Source organism: Rhinatrema bivittatum, chromosome 3 (genome assembly GCF_901001135.1).
Source record: "Rhinatrema bivittatum chromosome 3, aRhiBiv1.1, whole genome shotgun sequence".
NCBI classification, from domain to species: domain Eukaryota; kingdom Metazoa; phylum Chordata; class Amphibia; order Gymnophiona; family Rhinatrematidae; genus Rhinatrema; species Rhinatrema bivittatum.
The window spans coordinates 543,349,080-543,370,447 of record NC_042617.1 but is presented as its reverse complement, the minus strand read 5'-3'; the positions used below and the strand labels follow the sequence as shown (position 1 = coordinate 543,370,447).

Here is a 21,368-nt window from a genome sequence, read left to right as displayed (position 1 = left end):
TGGTGCGAGGACCCTAGGCAAAGGATGCAAACCTCATGCGAATCCATGATGGACATGGTCCGCGGGCACTGGGGGCACCGGTGAAAACCGGATGACACCATGAAAAATAACTGGAGCACAGTCGATGACCTGGGATCACTGAGAAATGGAACACCAGGAATCGACAGCAAAGGGAGGAAAATAGTTTTTTACCTACCGCACAAAAAAGATGCACTGACCAAGAAGGGGGGCTTGACAATGGAATGCTAAAAAACCTGAAATGTGTGCAATAAAAAATGAAGAGTAGCAGAGCTCCAGAACCGCAAGGCTACTGCACAGCAGAAAAAGAGAGTCAGAAGGGGGACCTCGCATGGACGCGTGGATAGTGGCATGCTGAACATGCTTAGTGTGTTAGTCAAAGTTACTAGAAACTTTGACAAAACTTTTCCGTGCCGGGCTCCATCTGATGATGTCACCCACATGTGAGGACTACCATCCTGTTTGTCCTAGGAGAAACCAATGTTCCATGTCAAGATCACAATGGTTTATAAAATAACATACATAGTATTGAAAATAAAAGGTAGATATTTATAAAATAAAAACAGTATGTTGGGTATTTGAGCACATTCCAGCAGTTGAGAGCTAATATATGTAACATTGCTGTTCTTCTTTCCATCTTGTTACCAAGAAGAGATAGGATTACCATTGCTGATTGAAATCAATTTGTTGTAAGGTATGCCAAGGCTTTTCTTGCTTTGAAGTATGTTTCTGGTTGGTTTAATTTGTTACTGCATGGATGATGATGTATTTGGGGTTGTTGAATCTAGGATTTAACACTATTTGTTTTACTTTTTCTTTGTGCATTTGATTTTCAGGACCTTCTTTACTGGGAATAGGATCATCTCATCCAGGTATCTGCCATTTAAATACATTAGCAGTAATACATCAATTTCTTGGTTCTGTCTGACGCTATTTGTAGGTAGCTGCTCTCTGGCAGGTCTATTCACTGGATATTTGGGTTGGCTTTGTTCTGTACTCTGAAATTATATTATCTGCCCCTTGGCAGGATTTGTTTGCTGGGTCTTAGTTGAGCTCTGCTCTGTGTCCTACATATGGGTTTTGGTTTCCTGCCCCTGTTGGGTAGCATGGTTTGTTTGAGACTCAAGTGAGTTCTGTTTTGTTTCCTGTAGATAGGTTACCTGCACTGTGGCAGAGTTTGCTGAATGAGTCGCAGGTAGGCCCTACTGTGTTTCCTGAGATTTGATTGTGTAGAGCACTTGGCACAGAATTGTTCAATCAAGCACAAGTAGCCAAGTAGTTAAGAAAGTTTCCGCATATAAACAAAATATGAAAAAACAATTCTCATGCCAGTTGTCTTCATGAAAGAGAATAAGAAATTGTCAAAAGACAAATCTATAATTAATTTGCAATTTATTATTTTCAAAGTGACCAATGAGTAAGAGAAGTTAGAGAGATATTTCCAATAACAATATTCAGCTGTACACAGTAAGACAATTTGTTCCTCCAAGTAACAATTGGAATTTCTTTCACATTAGTAAATTATATTCACACACTTTATATCTTTCATACATATGTGCACATTCTCTAGAATCAACTTCTGGCTTATTTACTTGAATGTACTAAAGTACATTACATACCATGATATATAATTCAAACAACAATCATGAATTATTAATAGACAAGTAAAGCTGTATAGCCTATATCTTGGCATCCTATATCTCAAATGGACATATATCTCTTAACCGACTGTTATAATAAAGCTTATACTTATAGGGTCATTTATCAAAATGCGCTATGGTGTTAACGCACTCGATAACGTACTAACGCATGGTGCAAACGCAAATATTTTGGAGGGGTGGGATGTGATGTGCAAACAAACGTCGGTATAAAAAAGCTTCAAATAAATAAATATGAAAAAAGAGGGGTAATATCGCACGGTTTTAACATAGGAAATAACTACACCTTTTTTCCTGGCATTAGGTTATGCATCCTGTACCTGGTGCCTTTCAGTTGCTTAATCAGTTAAGTCCACGCCAGCCTATAACCAGCTACTGGACCAAGGCACTCATCTGAGGGACCACGGAAATCACCTCAGAAATTCTCAACTGGGGAGGGCCCATTAGGTATCACCGCAGAAGTGTGGGGCAATGCAAGTCTCCAATTAATTCTCCTCTAAATTTGAAGCAATCCCCAGTACGTCCACCATCTGCTGGAGACAGCGAATACTGGCAGGCTGATGTCACTGCAAGAGTATATATACTGTGACATCAGATTGCTCAGTCTCCATCTTGTTAGGATTCAAGGGTTTCGTGGACCCTTGGCCTGAGGTGAGGGTTGTTACCACCTATGGGGAGGAGCCCCGCGGGTCCTCACCGTTGGGAGGCGAGGTCAGGTGCAGCAGGAGCTTGTGGAGAGAAGTCTGTGGGAAGGTCCTGAGGAGCGGGACCCCACAGTATACAGGATGGCTGGAGAGCAGTACCTGAGCAGATGCCTCCGAGAGAGTAGCACTAGGCAGGCCCGAGGAGCAGGGAGCATGAGGCAGGAAGTTCAGAAGGTGTGCTGCAGAGACAGTCCCAAGGGGCGGAGCTGTGTAGCGAGGAAGGCACTAATGCTATGACACAGACTATCCCGCGGAGCAGGGAAGCCTGAGTTGAGTCTCCAGGTAATGATGTAAGCAACCCCGAGGAGCAGGCCGCACACAATGAAACCTCTAGTAGAGGAATGGAGACACCACTCCGAGAAGCGGGGAGGTATGAAAACAGTCACAGATGTAATATGAAAGCACTGCCCCAAGGAGCAGGAAGCACAGGCAATCACTGGTGTGGAACGAAGGCATTGCTCTGAGGAGCGGAGAAGCATAGACAGTCTCTGGTGTAGAACGTAGGCACTGCCCCAGTGCAGGGAAGCACAGACAGACACCGGTGTGGAACGTAGGCACTGTTCCGAGGAGTGGGGAAGCATAGACAGTCTCTAGTGTAGAACGTAGGCACTGCCCTGAGGAGCAGGGAGGCACGGAGCTGAGTCCCCAAAGTGGTGAGGCAATTCTCAGAGGCAAATCTGAGGAGCAGGGAGGCCAGCAGTAGGACCTCTGGAAGGTGCAGGGCTAGCCCAAGGAGCGGGGGAAGCCAGGAGACCAGGTTTCCGATAGGAGCACAAGCAGGCCCCCGAGGAGCGGGTACCCGAGCCAGAGTCCAAGGTAGATCAGAGACAGCCCCCACAGGTCCAAGGAGACAGGAGCAAGCACAGTAGCGATGGAACTCGTTGCCAAGTCAGCTAGCAAGGGGCAAAGTCAGTGCTTAAGAACCCTGACCAAGTGTCATCAGTCGGGGACGCCCCTGAGGTTCCTGCCATAGCGTCTTCAAAGGAGGGCCCGGTGGCACGCGCCTAGGAAGACCCATAGTTGGCGTGGGTGGTGGCGGCATCTAGGCCGCCACGAGGAACTTTGGTATGTGGAGGTAGAGGCTAGCCCCCGCCGCTAGCAGGCCTGGAGAGGGAAGAAGGGCATCACAAGACGTAAGTAGATGCGGTCGCAGCCATCTGCGATCGACGGTCATAACACATCTGCTGGTAGAGATGCATAACTCACTGGTTCAGGATTCATCTGTCTGGATGCTAAGAAAATACAAAATACAAGATGGAAACATGACAGCCAGAGAATAAGAAAGCTACTTAGATGTGAAAGCAAACAAGTTGACAATTAGGGAGTTAAAAATCTTGTTCTCACTGCTCAGTGAAGCTCAGCACTAGCAGATAAGGGGGAGCTGAGGGCTGAAAAACACCTGGCATCTGCCCAAATTTAGTTTATAGACACAATATAAACTGTACATAAGATTTACAGGATCTATGAAAGCGAGTGCCCTATAGATTTTAGTGTGCTCTTGGGATACTCACATTCTTAGCTATCTTGGTACAGGTTTTACAGTTTGCTTGCTATCTGAAATAATATTTTATTTATTTAACGCTTTTATATACCGACATTCGTTTGCACATCATATCGGTTTACAGTAGAATGGAGAACTATGGAAGGGAAATTACAAATTAACAATTTGAGAAACTATGTCTTAACAATATGAACAACTAAGGAGACTAAGAGGTGAAAGGAGGTAGGAACGTAAGAGCACACAAACAGATAGGAACAAGTAACTATAATAATTGTAATTGTTGGGGTGGGGAGGTTGAGGAGGGGGATGATCTTTTCAGGAACGGGATTTCATATAGGGGAAGAGATAGAGAGTCATTGTCAAGAGTGTGTGAAGATTATTGGTAGGCTTGCTTAAAGAGCCAAGTTTTAAGTTCTTTTTTTTAAGTTTTGGGTGTTAGTTTCAAGCCTTAAGTCAGGGGGCATTGTGTTCCAGATGGTAGGTCCGGCGAAGGAGAGGGCCCGTTCCCGGGTCGAGGATAGGTGGGTGAGTTTAGACGAGGTTATTGGTAGATCTTGTGGATCTTCGGGGGGGGGGGGGGTTGAAAGTGGAAGGAGGAGTTGAACCAGTTTATATTTTGGTTATATAGTGTTTTGTGGATGAGGGTGAGACTCTTGAAGTGTATTTCGATCGAATGTCGGTATATAAAAACAAATAAATAAATAAATAAATATTCTGAGGTGAATGGGGAGCCAGTGAAGATCTTTTAGTATGGGGTGATGTGTTAATTTCTTTTGGTGTTTGCGAGGATTCTGGCAGTGGCGTTTTGTAGCATTTGCAGGGGTTTTATGGAGTTTGCTGGGAGTCCTAAAAGTAGGGAGTTGCAATAGTCTATTTTGGATAGGATGAGGGTCTGCAGGACTGTTCTGAAATCGTTTTGATGAAGAAGGGGCCTTAATTTTTTTAGCACATGGAGTTTGAAGAAGCAATCTTTTGTTGTGGAGTTTATGAATTTTTTTAGGTTACACTCGTTGTCTAGTGTGACGCCTAGGTTTCTAACTTCTTTTGTAAGTGGGATTTTATTTGGGGGGAGGAGGCTATAGGAGGGAATGATTCATTGGATTTGTGGCTTATTATTAGGAGTTCCATTTTATTGGTATTTAGAGCTAGGTTCATGTGGTTGAGGAGTTGCTTGATGATGGTGAGGTGGCCGTCTCAGAGCTGAAGGGATTTGGTGATGGATTCAGGGATGGGGATGAGGATTTGGACGTTGTCCACGTATATGAAGAAAGTGAGTCCTAGATCAGTTAGGAGTTTGCATAAGGGGAGCATATATATGTTGAAGAGTGTGGAGGTTAGGGAGGAGCCTTGTGGGACATCTTGGGTAAGTTTGATGGGTTCGGATTCATTCTGTCCAATTTTGACTTTGTAGTGTCTGTTTTCTAGTTATGAGATGAACCATTGTAATGCGATACCAGATAGTCCAATTTCAATTAGTCGGTCAATGAGTATGTTGTGGCTGATGGTATCAAAGGCAGCTGAGATATCTAGCATGGCTAGGATGAAGGATTGTACTTGATCAAGACCTCTGAGGACGGTATCAGTGAGGGAGATTAATAGTGTTTCCATGCTGAAAAATTTCCGGAAGCCAAATTGGGAGGGGTGCAGTATATTGTGTTTTTCTAGGTGTTCATTTAGTTGATTGTTTTCAATTTTTTCCAGAATTTTTGCAAGGAATGGGAGGATGGATATGGGTCTGAAATTGTTTAGTTCTGAGGACTTCAGTTGTGGGTTTTTTAAAATGGGTTTGACTATGGTTTGACTAGGGCTCCTTTTATATCAGTTACTAATGATGCTGATTTTGTTGTTATTCCAGGTGTCCAGTGAAATATGTTAGGTTTATTGAATGTCCAGGGCTAGTAGACCACATGTGGGAAAGGATGATGTACAAAATGGGGAAACAAGAAATATGGACAAAACACAAGAAATGCAGCATTTCATAGTAGTGCTGAAACACGCAGTAGTTTTTCTTTATCAGCTACTTGGCAAAACTTCAAGAAGAGCTAGGAGACAAAGAAAATTTTACAGCGCATGTGTCAGCCACACGAATAAGACCCTACCCCATGGTAGGATGGGCAGATTTCTGCTGAGAGCTATACCAGATCCCTTCAGCAAGAACATCTCAGCAAAGACTTGGAATCTCCAGTACCGCCCAGTCACCTAAATGAGATCCTGCTTAGCAAGCCCCCATCTGAAGAAAAACTAAAGGGACATTCTTCCAGGAAAGTGACTTTTTCTTGCTAGGTCATTTGTATATACTGTATATAACCCTATTAGCTGGGGAAAAGATTATTTACCCTGCTCATTTGTGCTTGTATAACTTGTTTTGTTTGTTATTGTCACATACATTTTTATCAGCGTCTGTTCATGCATATATTATACAGGAAAATATAGCTTTTCATATTTTCAAGTAAGCCATAGTCAGGTATCATTTTCTTAGTGTATATGTGTTCTAGACTACACAAGGGCAAACACCCCACTCCTTCCACCCACTACACCAGCACATTCTTTTCATCCTGCTTTTGTCTTGCAGATACTATGTATAATACTACTTATGAAGGATGAGAAGCTTTAGAATAATGACTTATACTGTGGTGTGCCTTTTAAGGTAGTCTCTCTGCCCCTTCACTGCTCTGGAATATACCTTTCACAGGTGTATTGTTCATAAAAAAAAAGCCCTGCTCCTTACCTCCTACAGACAACGGCAACACTAACAGATCCAGGAGGGCACAGTCTGACTTGCCTTGGATATTTCATACTTAAAACCATGATAAGGTAAGGTAAAGACGATCATTTTATGCTGTATGTGCTCAGCAGCCATGACCAGTAATCTTTTGGGCCACAGTACGGCTGCAGGCCTAAAGGATGGAAGAGATTTTTGCAGAGACCCATCAGGTAGGAACTTTAAAGACTAATAAAGTTAAGGCTTAAAGAATGGGTTTTATCATATGCCAGTTCTGATATAAATAATCCCAACAGCTATCAACCCATTTCAAACCTTCTGTTGCTTGGTAATTTTCTATCATCTTCAAGAGTTCTTAGTAAATTATGATATTTTGCATCTGTTTCGATTTTCATAAAAATCTCAGTATTGAGACTTTGTTAGTCTCTTTATTTCATATTTGGTTGATTAATTTAAATAACAGAAACTCCATGCTAGCTGTCTTTTTAGATATTTCAGCTGCTTTTGATTCAATTAACCATACACTTATGTAGCAGCAATTACAGCAACTAGGGATTGGCACACAGGTTGTCCAATGGTTGAGTCCTATATGTCCAATTGGGTACAAGTCCCAATTGATTCACAGCTTTTTTCACCTAAGGTACTAAAAATAGGCAAACCTGAGGGATTATCCTTTTAAAATATGTTTTCAATTACCTATTTATCATTTATTAATTTCTTTAGTTGTAGGATTCTAAATGTATGCTAACTTTCCGCTTTTGTTTTCCTTTTCCTACAACTAGCTCTGAGTTACCTGATAAGTTGCCTACATGCTTAAGTATCTTCCAAGAATGTTTTACAGAAATTGTCTGAAATTGAATTTGACTACATCTGAGGCATTGATTATAAACTACTCCCTAAATCTAATGCTAGGTGAGTGGATGAAAATGTGTTATAGTCCTTCCTCTTCATTCAGAGGTGCAATGTCTTGGTATTCTGATTGATAACTGAGATGCTTTTCTTAAACATAAAACTGTCCAAAATAAGGTTGCTGATATTCTATGATGATTTTTATACTGTTGTCCAGACTCTGATTATGCCTGTTTTGAACTATTATATAATGCTGGTTAATGTAATACTCCAAGTATTATTTTATGAGTACTTCAGATGATTCAAAATTCAGCAGCTAGACTAATATTACAAGTTTCATATAGAGTATATCACATATAATTTCTGTACTTTATAGGTTACACTTGGTCCCTATTATTTGGCATACAAAAATTAAATTATTGACATAAGTCTTTAATACACTTCACAGTTTAGGCCCAACCTATCTGAAAGATTTCATTCAAATATATTACCCTTCTGTAAAGTCATAATAGCACGGGTAGTCCCCAAGATGGAGGATGTCATTTTGGCACTGGCTTCAGAACCACCCGTACCATTTTTAAACAATGGAGATCAGGACAGGAGTGAGTGAGCATCAATCCTGCCCTTTGTATTTTAGGGACTCCACAGAAGGGGTTCCCAGCCTGGCACTAGTTTGGGGGGTGGGAGGAGAGTTGAAGGGGTCCAGGGAGGCCCAAACTGGACTTGGCTCACCCTAGCTAAGTAGGCCTGAGCCCCAAAGTTGCCTTTGTAAGAGAAGGGAGTCAGAAGGGCCCAGGAAGGCCTAGGCTGGGCTTGGCTTAACCCAGTCATTTTGGTCCAGGCCCTGTGGCTTCCTTGGGGGAGAGGAAGGGAGGAGGGTTGAGATCCTTGGGGATGCCAGTTTTTTTGTTTTTATGGGTTTTTTGATTTGGGAAATGAACCAAACTGTCATGGATGTGAGCCCTTAGGCTGTGGCATGGTTGACACACAGACCCAGTCTTAAAGGCTGTGCAAACCATGAAATTGCATGAGGCAGCATACTGAGGAGGGCAGCAGACAGGCCCTGCGGTAAACACTCATGGTGCAAGCACTTCCTGTATGCTCGTCTTGTACATTGTGATGATGTGGGTGCTCATAGGCCTTTAGTCTCAGTGAAACACTTTCTGACATGTCACATATTAAGTCGTTCCTGTATTCCTAGGATTTAGATTTTTTATCATAAGCAGTTTTGTAATTACTAGCAGCATTATAGTTTCAGCCTTGCACTTGTTTTTCCTAAGAAAAAAGAACTTAAGGATCCACCAATGTAAATTACAACAAGAAAAATAGTTGGTGTATATTGGAATGAACTGTGACTGCAATATAAATTACACTATCAATTATTTTACTTTTCAAAATTATTTTTCAGAATATTTTTTAAAATTTGGAGGAAAAGACCTCAGCGCTGGTATCTTTTCTGAATTAATTATCAGAGTACAGACCAGTTGATACAGTCATCGGTCAAAAAAACCTCCAATATTTCTTATGAGATAAAACTTTTTTATGTATCTTTTTTCTTTCTATAAAAAATTATTTGATTAATATCTGCTCTTGCTCACTGTATATTGTATTGACTTATTAAGTGAGCAGATATGTCAGCGGAATTAACCCGGTTCAAGATAAAGAGCTGATAATTTTGCCTCTTAGTAGAAGAATTGCAGTCTCAATTGCATTGCCCGATTGACTTGCTCGAAATTGCTGAAAAAAACTTTGACAAAATTGCCTTCTAAACTGAGGTAATAAAGCACGTGAAGCTGCTGAGAAGGCAATTCAAAAGACACTTGAGCGGCACCAGGGTCAGCGCGCGCAAGGGGGTGCCCTAGGGGAGGCCCGATGGCTTTCCCCGTTCCCTCCAAGGCCGCTCCGAAATCGGAGTGGCTTTGGAGGCAACATTTTTTTTCTTCCCACCCACCTTTCCCTCCTTCCCCTGTTACCCAGGTAGAGAGTCCATCAAGCTAGGTTGAGAGAACCTTGCCCAAATCTTATCTTGGAGTGAGTTTCCTCACTCCGAAGGCCAGCAAATCTTCACAAGAGACCACTGTTCTGTTCATAGGTGTCACATAGAATGTCAAAGTGGCCCCTAACCCCCTACACTCTTACCTAATCCCCACCTCGAGTTACTAGGTGGGCCTACCATAGGGATACAAATACCTGCCTATGGGCCATGATATTATGGCCAGGTGCTCTCTCGCTCACTCTCTCTCTCTCTCTCTCATTAAAAATGGTCCCCCAGTGGTTGAATGCAGGAAATACAACAGGTCTGGCACTTATCGCAGAATCTGAAATGGTATTGCAATTTGCACTAACTTAGCTCTTCGCACAGGTAATTAGCGCAAATTGTGATAAATGCTATATTAGCATAAAACACGCCCCTTTTGCTATCACATGTGGTACTTACTGCATTTTGATAAATCCACCCCTAAGTTTTTGTACCTGAGGCAATGGAGGGTAAAGTGACTTGCCCAGACTTCACCTTTGACTCTCTCCAAGCCCAGACCTCTGCATTGCCTGACTTTGCCATTGACTCTCTCCAAGCCCGGACCTCTGCATTACCTGACTTTGCTATTGCTTCTCTCCAGACTCAGACCTCTGCTTTGCCTGACTACGTTATTGCCTATCTCCAGACCCAGAGCTCTGCTTCGCCTGACAACGCTATTGCCTATCTCCAGGCCCAGACCTCTGCTTCGCCTGACAACGCCCTTGCCTATCTCCAGACCCAGACCTCTGCTTCGCCCGACTACGCTGTTGCCTATCTTTAGACCCAGACCTCTGCTTCGCCTGACTACGTCTTTGACGTAGTCAGATCTCAGCCTTGCTTGCCACTGCCTTCGGATTACCACCTGACCTGACTCAAGCCTGTTCATGCCCATTCTCTTACCCTTTGAAGGCGGGCACACAATATGAAAAATGCATTCAATAAATTTGCAGAATATGAACATCAACCGGGCAAGTGGACTCTCCATTTCCCATGGGTGGGACTCTGGACTGATCTGTGGTACTACAGGAATGAAAATTAACATGTAAGGACCAATTTTCCTTTCCCTGTACGTACCCAGATCAGTCCAGACTCCTGGGATGTACCAAAGCTTCGCTAACCAGGATGGGACTGAGACCTGCTCGGAGTACACTGGCCCCAAAGAAACCGAGCTCTAGGGCCCAGACATCTTGATGGTAATGTCTAGCAAACGTGTGTGGAGATTTCCATGTAGCTGCACAACAGATTTCCTGCGGCGACACCTGCTGACATTCCGCCTACGAAGTCGCCTGCGATCGAATAGAGTGAGCCCTAAGACCGACCAGAATCAGACGCCGAAGTAATCGCTGGCCGAAGTAATGGCTTCCTTCAGCCAGCGCGCAATGGTAGCCCTTGAAGCTTTATGACCCCTCCTGGGACCACTCCATAGGACAAACAAATGGTCCGAGAGACGAAAACCATTCGTGACCTCCAAGTAACGCAGCAGCGCGCGTCGGACATCCAACTGTCTTAACTCCCTAGACTCAGAAGTGGAAAGATCGAGGCCCGCTACGTACGGGAGATCTACTGTCTGATTCAAATGAAAAGAAGACACCACTTTCGGCAGAAAGGAGGGAACGGTCTGTAAAGAAAATCCTTCCCGCGAAATCCTCAAAAAGGGCTCTTGACAAGATAATGCCTGTTTGCCTGCCTGCCTGTCGCCTGCCTCTAGACCTCAGCCTGCCTTTGACCTCATCTGATCTCTGGTACCTGACCTCTGCTTTGTTGACCACTCCCCAGACTAACCTCTGGACATTGACCTTGCCTGTCTGACCTCATCTCCAGATTCTGGCTCTGTTCCTCGCCTTGTCATCACCAACATTGTTCTGGTTCTCCCTGTTCCAACCAGCAGCCAGCTTTGAACCCAATCATGCTCCCCCTGTCTCCTTGGGCATGCCAGACTTTCACTCTCCTAGGAAACCCTGCAAGGCCCACCTAAGTCCAAGCGGCCCGGGTCCCTACGGGCTCCTCCCGGGGGGACCTCGGGCTTACAGTGGTGAAGCTCTTCCTAGCCTCTGTCTCCTCCAGTGCTCTGCCCCCTGGGGGCAGCTACCTCCTATTCCCTTTCAGGAGGCATTCCACCTCTGCCCCAGGACAAGGGTCCATCCCTGAGTGCAACAACTGCCACCATCCCAATAGACCTAAGCATTTGGTGTATATTCCAACCAAAGACATCTTTAAAAAATTGACTCTACTCATCTTCCTACTCATTAATGCCCAATCTCTAACAAAAACGTTTATGCTGATCTCAGACTTACTACATGATCAAAAACCAGACTTCATAGCTATAACCGAAACCTGGTTTAAAAAAACTGACACTGTAATAACTAACCAAATACCCAATAACCAATATGATCTCTTCTCCATACCCAGAACACTACGACGAGGAGGAGGAATAATGTTAATAATAAAAAAGAAATTTGCTATGAAACTAATCCCACACAAACCACCACACCAATATGAAGTAGCCCTCTTCGACTCACCTGACCTACAGATCTGCCTAGTGTATTGTCCCTCAGGAATACTAGAAAACAATATTTCTCCACTAATTGAATTTTTCATAACAAATATCAGTCACAAGAAACCCACTATAATTCTCGGAGACTTCAATCTCCACACTGATGAGACACACCTATCACACTCATGCCAAACTCTCATCAACTTCTTATCCGCTCTGAACTATTCACTAGCAGTAAACGAACCAACCCACAAAGCTGGCCACACATTAGACCTAGTCTTCACCAACGACATCTATCTAAGCAACACATTAGTATCGTGCTCACCAGTCCCTTGGTCTGATCACTACCTCCTAAACTGCCAAACTGGATTCCACTCTAAAAACAAGCTAAATGAAATCAATACCACCAGCTTCAAATACAGACCTCCTTTTAATAGATGTACTACAACAAGAACTCGAAAAACATCTATCCAACATAGACCTCTCAAATATTAACAACGCTACCCAATCCTGGATACAAATAACATCAGAAGTCGCTAACGCCATCAACCCAGAAAAAACTAAACATCTCAATAACAACCGAATAAACTCCAACCCATGGTACAATAAACAACTGAAAGATACCAAACTCACCCTAAGAAAAAAAGAAAAAGAATGGCACAAAAAGAAATGACAGGTCACCCTAGCCAACTACCACATATACCTAGCATACTATAAAAACATAATAAACAAGACCAAGCGAGAATACTACAGCAAAAAAAATTCAAAAATTTTCCCACAATCCATAAACACTATTTGATATTGTGAACAAACTAATCTCTGATAATAACCCGACTTCTACCCTCACAAGTAAAAACCGGAGCCAAGACCTAGCCAGCTTCTTCAAACACAAAATCAGCAAAATAACTGAGAACTTAAACAACGTCCCGCAACAAAACATTACATCAACCAGTAAAGACACTACACCATGGTCTACCTTTGATCATATCTCTTCCACCGAAGTGGAGAATTTAATTAAATCTTTAAAGTTTGCCAACCACGAACTCGACAAAATACCAACTCACACCCTAAAAGAAATTACACAAACCATTTCCCCAGCAAAATTAAAGATCATCAACAAATCCCTGGAAGAAGGAACCCTACCAGACAACCTAAAATTAGCCATAATTAAACCCATCCTAAAAAAAGAACCTAGATCCTGCTGAACTTAATAACTACCAACCAATCTCCAACTTATCTTTTCTTGCCAAATTAACTGAAAAAGCAGTTCTCAAGCAACTGAACCAGCATTTAGAAAAGAATGACATTCTATACCCAACACAACACGGATTCCGAAAACACTTCAGTACAGAGACCCTACTCCTTGCTCTGACACGATTATAAGGGGCTTCGACAAAAGTCAACGCTTTAACCTTATCCTACTTGACTTGTCCACAGCCTTTGATACGCTCGACCATAAAAGCTTAATCAGTAGACTATCTGAAATAGGACTCACCGATATAACACTGAACTGGTTCACATCTTTTCAGGTAAACATCAATAACACCAAATCTGAATCAACCACACTAGAAACAGGAGGCCCCCAGGGATCGGCCTTGTCAGCGACACTGTTTAACATCTATCTCCTACCACTATGTCAATTACTTTCCAGTCTCAGCATCACCTACTTTATGTATGCTAATGACATACAACTACTAATTCCAGTCACTGACACACTAGAAAAAATCCTCAAACTGTCAACCACATACCTAAACTCCATTAAACAACTCCTAAATAGTATGAAACTCTGTCTAAACATGGATAAGACTGAATACATCCTACTTGAATGAAAATCCACAATAAACAACCCGATGAATACCAACCACAACGACAAATCAATCATCAAACTAAGTGAAAAAGTGAAAGATCGCGGGATCTAGATTGATCCAGAACTAAATTTCAAAAAACACATTTCCATGAAGATAAACGAAGGTTTCAACAAACTACTAACTCTAAAACCCCTCCTAAATCCACAAGACTTTAGAACCATTCTACAAACATTGATCTTCACGAGCTTTGATTACTATAACTCACTTCTATTAGGCCTTCCCAAATCAACCACACGACCACTCCAAATACTGCAGAATGCAGCTGCAAGAATTCTAACCGGCCATAGAAAAACAGAGTACATTACACCTGTCTTAAAAGCCCTCCACTGGTTACCCATTGAAAAAAGGATCAAATTCAAAGTACTCTCCATAGTACACAAGTCAATTTATGGAAAAGAAATCGACTAGCTAAATGCTGTAATCCAAATATACACCTCACAACGCAACACAAGATCAACTAATAAAGCACTACTATCAATACCCTCAATCACTTCTGCCAGGCTTACCTCAGTATGGACAGATACAACTAATATGGCATCTAATCATATATCTAAGTCACCACGGAGATGCAGGAAAATTAAGTCAGTCCCAGAAATTCCAAATTTTAAATATGCAGGTATTTTTATTCATCAAATCGGCAACTCCATTTATTCAACACAGGGTCTGTGTTGAATAAATTCTGTACCTTTTGAGCAATGGAGTTGCCGATTTGATGAATAAAAATACCTGCATATTTAAAATTTGGAATTTCTGGGACTGACTTAATTTTCCTGCATCTCCGTGGTGACTTAAATATTGATTGTGGAGAGCAGCACTTGCTCCTTTGGACGTTTTTGATCTAATCATATATCACCAGACTATAATTATCCACAAACAAATAGTGACATATATATATATATATGCAGATTTCTCAAACTTTATTAATATTCAAATTGGAAAAATTCCAAAACATTAATTTATTTTTAAAAAACACACAAGGAATATCCACCTTCAAATTTATTCTAGAATCTAGAATAAATCTGTCATGAGAATATATAAGATTTATGTAACTGAGTTCTTTCTGCTTGTAATTTGAATTTTGCATTGTGAAAGAAGATTTTCAATTTAAAAATGAAGATGTTTTTAAATGAATGTGAAATGTATAAGTGAGTATAGTGAGTGTGCTATGAATGAATGAGTAAGTGGTATGTTTGGATTTGAAGGTGGATATTCCTTGTGTGTTTTTTAAAAATAAATTGTTTTGAAATTTTTCCAATTTGAATATTAATAAAGTTTGAGAAATCTGCATATATATATATATGTTACCCCAGTATGGGGCAGAGCGATCTCTCTAGCAGGACCAAACCTATGGAATACTCAACCAGAAAACTTACGAAAACAGAGCAACATAAAACTATTTAGAAAACTCCTAAAGACCTGGCTCTTCGAGCAAACATATAGAGACGGCATAGCATAAAATACATTTCCACTAATACAAATCCACACCCGCCCAATCCCCTACATCAATTAACATGGACTATTACATATGATTTGCCTTGATCAAAAGCAATGACAATAAGAATTAAGACTCTTACAACCTGAGATAAAGCAATGACAATAAGAATTGACTCTTAAAACTTATAAAGGTTATAATAACAATTAACTAAGTACCCAAATTTCTATATTTAACTATGTTTCCAAATTCCTATCTATTCTCCTCATATTAATCCACACAATAATACTCTCTCCTCTGTTAATTATTCTCCTTATAGATTGATATATCTACAAATATCTGCATCCCTTTGATCTACCTATAATGTTCTCCGATCTATATCCCTCCTAAGTTTTTTGTTATAATGTAATCAGTTTTTTGCTCTGTTTTATGTAATCAGTTGTTATTTCTGTAAACCATTGTGAAGGCTTGCTCCAAACAACAGTATATAAAAACCGACAAATAAATAAATAAATAAATAAAATAGTTCTGAAATACGGTGCGCTGATATGATAGCCACGAGAAACACAACCTTCAACGTCAGATCTTTCAGCGTCGCCCACTTTAGTGGCTTAAAAGGCACATTACAAAGGGCACAGAGAACAAAATTGGGCTTCCAGGAAGGACAGGGGTTCCGAATCGGAGGACGCAGATGTTTAACGCCATGCAGAAAACGAACCACATTGTTCTTTGACGCTTCTTCAGCTTACCTCTTGGATGTGGTTTATTCAGGCTTCGGCCTGCTCTTACTCAAGTGCCCCCTGTCTGCTTCTGTTCCGTTGGCGCTCGGGTTTCCAGGACATTACCTCATCCAGAGTAAGACTGTACCACCTTTCACCTGCTGTCTCTGGGCTGAACCAACTCTCCTTTCGAGGCCCACCTAAGTCCAGCTGGCCCCGGCACCCAAACACTCAACCCACGGGGAGCCAACAAATAAGAGATCTCTCTCTATATTTTTTTTCCCTCAGCTGAAACTTGACATTTTTTCCCCTTAAAGCAAATTGTGATAGCTTGCACTGCCACCATGCGGTCTATTTGTGTAATTGAAACATAGTTTAAAATCCTGTCCTGTTTTACTATAAGTATTGTAAAAATGTTTAATGCTTAATTGATGTTAAATTATTTTTTTTTACTTATCAATTTTGTCTTGAAAAGCAGATGGGGGAGCTGGCTCTGTTTCATGTTCTCAGCTAGCTGAAGAATTTCTTTTTATCCTAAATAATGCTCTAATTTGAACCTTTTTATGACTAAGCCATTTGAAATCCTTCTTTAGTTTCTGCCTCAAGGATTTCTTGATCTTTGTATGTACTGATAAAATGTTTGTTGTATTTTTCTTTATCTGCTACAGTATTAGAAAATAGGATAAGGGTCAGAACCTGTACCTCAGCTTGCTTGAAAGTTTTACTGAGAAAGCACATAATTTACAAAAAGTTAAACCCATTTACATACATGAGGTAAAAATTATAATTTGAACCAATTAATAAGATGTATTAATAAACTAAGCTATTGATGTGTAAATCAAAATATTTTGATCTCTGTGGACTCCAGAATTGCTTCTGTCATAAGAACAATGCTTGCACTATTGTGTATATAATAGGAAAGAAAAACTATGTTATGTTATTCTTCTATGTTTTTTCTTTCCAATTTTCTTTTCTCGGTGTCTTAAGAAAATCTTATTATGCACAATTTAATAATATATTTTTTGTATATGTTTCCTTATTCCTGAATTAAAAGGAATAAAATAAAGATTTTGCAAAAAGATTTTTACCTACTAATAATTCAACAAAAATGTATAAATACTGCAGCATTTCTCAATATGATAATGAATTGTTTAGACTATTTATGCCCTTGCAAAGAGAGATAAGATTCTCTGAAAACAGTTATTTTCAAGTTCTTTCTTAAGACAAGAAAGAAAAGGGGGGGGTTTAGTGCTGTCTATTCCTGTACCATTCCTACTATGTAAATGTTTAAGATCCATTCTATGTTTTCTATTAGCGTTGTGAAGGTTTGTTTTGTTTTTCATTTCCCTACTTTTAGATGATAGTTAATGTATTCATGTATGTGGAAACATTACCTTTATGAATAATTCCATTACATCTGAAAATAAATACATTTTCTTTGATCATTTAGAGTTTATAAGTCTGAACAGAAAAGTAGCCCACACTCAGTGTTGCAGATTCATGTTTCTTTTTTATTTCAAGAAAAGTGCTTTTTGTGGTTTATTAAATTAGAATTTGTCATTTACCTGTTATTTGTAAATCTTATTTCAATTGAAGCTTTATATAGTGAAACACTATTTAGAAATCATTGTTCAATATTGAATTCAAATCTAAATTTTTTAACCTGATTGAAACTGTCTCTGATTATTGCCATCCTTAATGTTTACTTATGAATTCATATGTTTGAACCTGATTAAATTCATACTTCTGTAGTCACTGACGGTAACCATAAAAAAAATGTTTTCTAGGGATGTGCAGAAGTAAAAAATTTGTTTTGATTTGGTTTCGCCAGGACCCAAATTTGTTGTATTAGTTTCATAGGGGAGAAAAACAATTTGTTGATTAGTTTTATTCGTTGTCTGTTTTCCCATTAAAGTCAATGGGGGAAGTATTTGCAGAATTGGGGTTTTCTTATCAATTCTGATGAAACTTCTGGGGAGAAATCATCAGAACGAGAAAAGAGCTCCAAGGTACTTAGACTGTGGCAAAGTGGCACCAAAGTGGCATGAATAGCCTAAGGCACTGTAAAGGGGCAAAGAGGTACCAGGAGTGGCAAGAGTGCTTATCAGAGGTGCAAAGCAGCAGCGAGAGTGTCAAAAACACACCACAGCTTCAAAAGAGAGCACCAATAACAGTTGCATAAACCCTCGAAGGCAGCACGTCAGGCAAAGTGGCAAGACAAGTGGCATCAACATCCTATAGCACAATGAAGGGGGACCATAGCAAGCAGAAAGAGTGCCAGAAAAAAACACAAGGTGCCGATAAAGGGACAAAGCAGCAGAAAGTAGCACCAACACACTGAGGAACCATGATAGTGGCAAGAACACTACAAGCAGTGGTGTAAGTCGTCTGGTGTATGGCAGCAAGGCAGAGTGGCAGAAAGTTGATAGGGGCAAAAAAGGTTGGCAGAGCTGAGGTAGTCTGGTCCCTGTGGTTTTGATAGGGGCAAGACAGGCTGGCAGAGCTGAGGTAGTCAGGTTACTGTGGTTTTGATAGGGGCAAGACAGGCTGGCCCCGGGGAGAGTTCCCTTTCCTTTGCGCAGGAAAGGGCTCCCTAGAATGGGTTCGCCCCTAGAGTGGGGTGTTTTCGTTGGCGTCTAGTGAGCTCTCACTGACTTTTTTAAATCTGGTGGATGTAGCAGATATACAAACAAGAATTTTCAAGGCCGAGGCAGAGGAGGTTTCCATGTGAACAGTGGTTCAACATGGGTCAGCAGGTGTTAAGAGATAGGCTGGCTGTACCCGGGGAAAATTCCCTTTCCTTTGCGCAGGAAAGGGCTCCCTGAAATGGACTGGCCCCTAGAGTACAGCACAAGCCTTCAAGCATGGCAAGTCGACGTGGAGGAGGTTTCCATGTGAACAGCGATTCTGGTTCAACATGGGTCAACGGGTACTAAGAGATAGGCTACACCCGGGTAGAGTTGCCTTTCCTTTGAGCAGGAAAGGGCTCCCTGAAATGGGTTGGCCCCTAGAGTGTGGTGGTTCCGTTGGCATCTAGTGAATACCCAGAAGCTATTAACTGTACTTATGCATTTTAGCTGATGACAAAGGAACTTGAAGAGCTCTCAGAATTAAGAAAACTGCTACTCAAGTCCAAATCTACAATATCAATATATGTTGACTTTGTAGTTTATACAGTGCCTCTGTAAACTATGGGAACACAGAGGATGAACTAGAGTACAACTGCCACCAGTTTTCTATAGCACTAGAAACATTAATGTTGGCACCTAAGAAACATCTAGGGAAAATAGCCCGTATTATGAAGGTCATGAAAACTATTGAGCATATGAAATACCCAAGTTCCAAGCTGGACAGACAGGCACAGCATTAGAGGTCAAGCACTTGTATGGACTTAAGGCCTGGATGGAGAGGCACAGCATAAGAGGTCAAACCCTTGTAGGGACGTAAGGCCTGGATGGACAGGGACAGCATTAGAAGATAGAGGTCAAGCCCTTGTAGGGATGTAAGGCCTGGACAGGCAGGCACAGCGTTAGAGGTCAAGCCCTTGTAGGGATGTAAGGCGTGGACGGACAGGCACAGCATTAGAGGTCAAGCCCTTGTAGGGATGTAAGGCCTGGACAGACAGGCACAGCATTAGAGATCAAGCCCTTTTAGGGACATAAGGCCTGGATGGACAGGCACAGAATTAGAGGTCAAGCCCTTGTAAGAATGTAAGGCCTGGATGGACAGGCACAGCATTAGAGGTCAAGCCCTTGTAGGGATGTAAGGCCTGGACACAGGCACAGCATTAGAGATCAAGCCCTTGTAGGGACATAAGGCCTGGATGGACAGGCACAGCATTAGAGGATAGAGGTCAAGCACTTGTAGGGATGTAAGGCCTGGACGGACAGGCACAGCATTAGAGGACAGAGGTCAAGCACTTGTATGAACATAAGGCCTGGATGGACAGGCACAGCGGTAGAGGTCAAGCACTTGCAGGGTCATAAGGCCTGGATGAACAGGCACAGCATTAGAGGTCAAGCCCTTGTAGGGACATAAGGCCTGGATGGACAGGCACAGCATTAGAGGTCAAGCCCTTGTAAGGACATAAGGCCTGGATGGACAGGCACAGCATTAGAGGATAGAGGTCAAGCCCTTGTAGGAACGTAAGGCCTGGATGGACAGGCACAGCATTACAGGACAGAGGTCAAGCACTTGTATGGACTTAAGGCCTGGATGGACAGACACAGCGTTTGAGGTCAGGGCCTTGTAGTGACATACAGCCTGGATGGACAGGCACACCATTAGAGTTCAAGCCCTTGTAGGGTCGTAAGGCCTGGACGAACAGGCTCAGCATTAGAGGATAAAGGTCAAGCCCTTGTAGGGACGTAAGGCCTGGATGGACAGGCACAGCATTAGAGGTAAGAGGTCAAGCACTTGTATGGATGTAAGGCCTGGACGGACAGGCACAGCATTAGAGGTCAAGCCCTTGTAGGGACATAAGGCCTGGACAGTGGACAGACTGGCACAGCATTTCAGGTCAGGTACATGTGCTAATATTATCTGGAGCATAGGAGGCAGTTGGAGCTGCTGCAAGGCTTTCAATTGCTTTTATTCATCTTGCCATTCACAGGTAAAATTTGGAAACCCAAGCAAAGGCATGTTTATTTTCAAAAACACTAGCATTTCCATCAACTCTGGTGCCAGCCTTGAGCAGTGAGGGCTCATGATATCCCCTGTCATTGAAAATACACATTCACTGGGCACACTGATTGGTGGACATGACAGATATCGCTGAGCCACTTTGGCTAGGTGTGGCCAGACAGTGGACTTGTGTGCCCAATATGCCAGCGGATCTGTCTGCATGTCCTCTGTGGGCTCTGAGAGATACCGTGTCACTGACATTTGTGCTGGTGTCTCCTTTGCTTGGGTGGGCTGAGAGTCGCTCATGCCCACTGCTTTCTCTCTAGCCCATTGCAGAACAGATGATTCTTTATGGAACTAAGACCTTCAGTAAATGCTTGAAACCCACATTCTCTACTATCTGCAAGGGCTGGTCATCATGGGCAATCATTTCCCCAGTGCTCCTGGTTATAACCTTTGAGGCTGCCTGCCTCCTTCCCAGGATAGCGTTACACCCCACCCCATTTCCTCCATGGTGGGTTGTCACTTCTGGCACATGGCAGGGGTCTGCTGGCCTGCCAACTGACTGCTAGAAGGGGCTGAGGGCGTGGGGTGATTCTGCTTCTTTTCATCCACTTTATGCTGCCTGGAAAAAGGGGTCCCCTGACTGGTACTGCCACCATCCCCAGATGGCAGTACTGTTGGGTGTTGCTTCTGCATATGATGCATCATGCCAAAATTAGTTAGATGTCCCATTTGCTTGCCTCTGCTAATATCCCTGGCA

At 42.0% G+C, this 21,368-nt stretch overlaps 1 long non-coding RNA gene across 1 annotated transcript in view; it reads right to left on the bottom strand.

Moving 5' to 3' along the window:
• The window catches only part of LOC115088284, a 136,569-nt gene extending 120,364 nt beyond the window's left edge, over window positions 1-16,205 (bottom strand). Inside the window, exon 1 of the long non-coding RNA XR_003855742.1 lies at window positions 16,013-16,205. This is a non-coding gene — a long non-coding RNA (uncharacterized LOC115088284). The remainder of the gene's footprint in view (window positions 1-16,012) is intronic.
• Window positions 16,206-21,368: the final 5,163 nt, after the last annotated feature.